Consider the following 994-nt stretch of genomic DNA (forward strand, 5'->3'; position numbering starts at 1 on the left):
AACAATGCGGTCATTTATGAAGAACATCAAGAACTTTTAGCCTATAGAACTCTAATGGATCTTGATAAAAACAGAGATATTTTTATATACATATTTTATATTTCATTATACTTGTATTTTTATGTATAAATATATAAACTAATTTTTAGCCTACGCAAGAACTCTATAGAGTTAAAAAATGGATCTTGATAAGAAAATAATGTGTGTGTGTGTGTGTGTGTGTGTACAAATTAAAGGGATAGTTCACCCAAAAATTAAAATTCTATCATTAATTACTCACCCTCATGTCATTCCAAACCCATAAGACTTTCGTTCATCTTCAGAACAAAAATGAAGATCTTTTTTATGAAATCTGAGAGATTTCAATCCCTCCATTGACGGTCTACGCAACTACCACTTTGACGCTTCAAAAAGTTCATAAAGAGATCGTAAAACTAATCCATATGAATTGAGCGGTTTAGTCCAAATTTTCTGAAGAGACTCGATCACTTTATATGATGAACAGATTAAATTTAGGCTTTTATTCACATATAAACATTCATCAATGCACAGTTGTCAGTTGTGGTAAACAGAAGCTCAAGCATGTTTGCTAGACGTGCGAGAAACAACGAGGGTCATTCTCGCGTTACACAGCACGTTTGAGCTTCCGAAAGAGGTTTGTTCTCTATAGCATCAATGTTTACTATATGTGAATAAAAGCAATTAAATCTGTTCATCATATAAAGCGATTGAGGACTAAATTTGGACTAAACCATTCAATACATATGGATCAGTTTTACAATCATAAAGCGTCAAAGTGGTAGTTGCGTAGACTGTCAATGGAGGGACAGAAATCGCTCAGATTTCATCAAAAATATCTTCATTTTTGTTCTGATGATGAACGAAAGACTTACAAGTTTGGAACAACATGAGGGTGAGTAAACGATGACAGAATTTTCATTTTTGGGTGAACTATCCCTTTAAGAACCAATACACAGGTCTGAAGAAGCTGTAA

The sequence above is a fragment of the Megalobrama amblycephala genome, linkage group LG17 (assembly GCF_018812025.1).
Source record: "Megalobrama amblycephala isolate DHTTF-2021 linkage group LG17, ASM1881202v1, whole genome shotgun sequence".
Taxonomy (NCBI): domain Eukaryota; kingdom Metazoa; phylum Chordata; class Actinopteri; order Cypriniformes; family Xenocyprididae; genus Megalobrama; species Megalobrama amblycephala.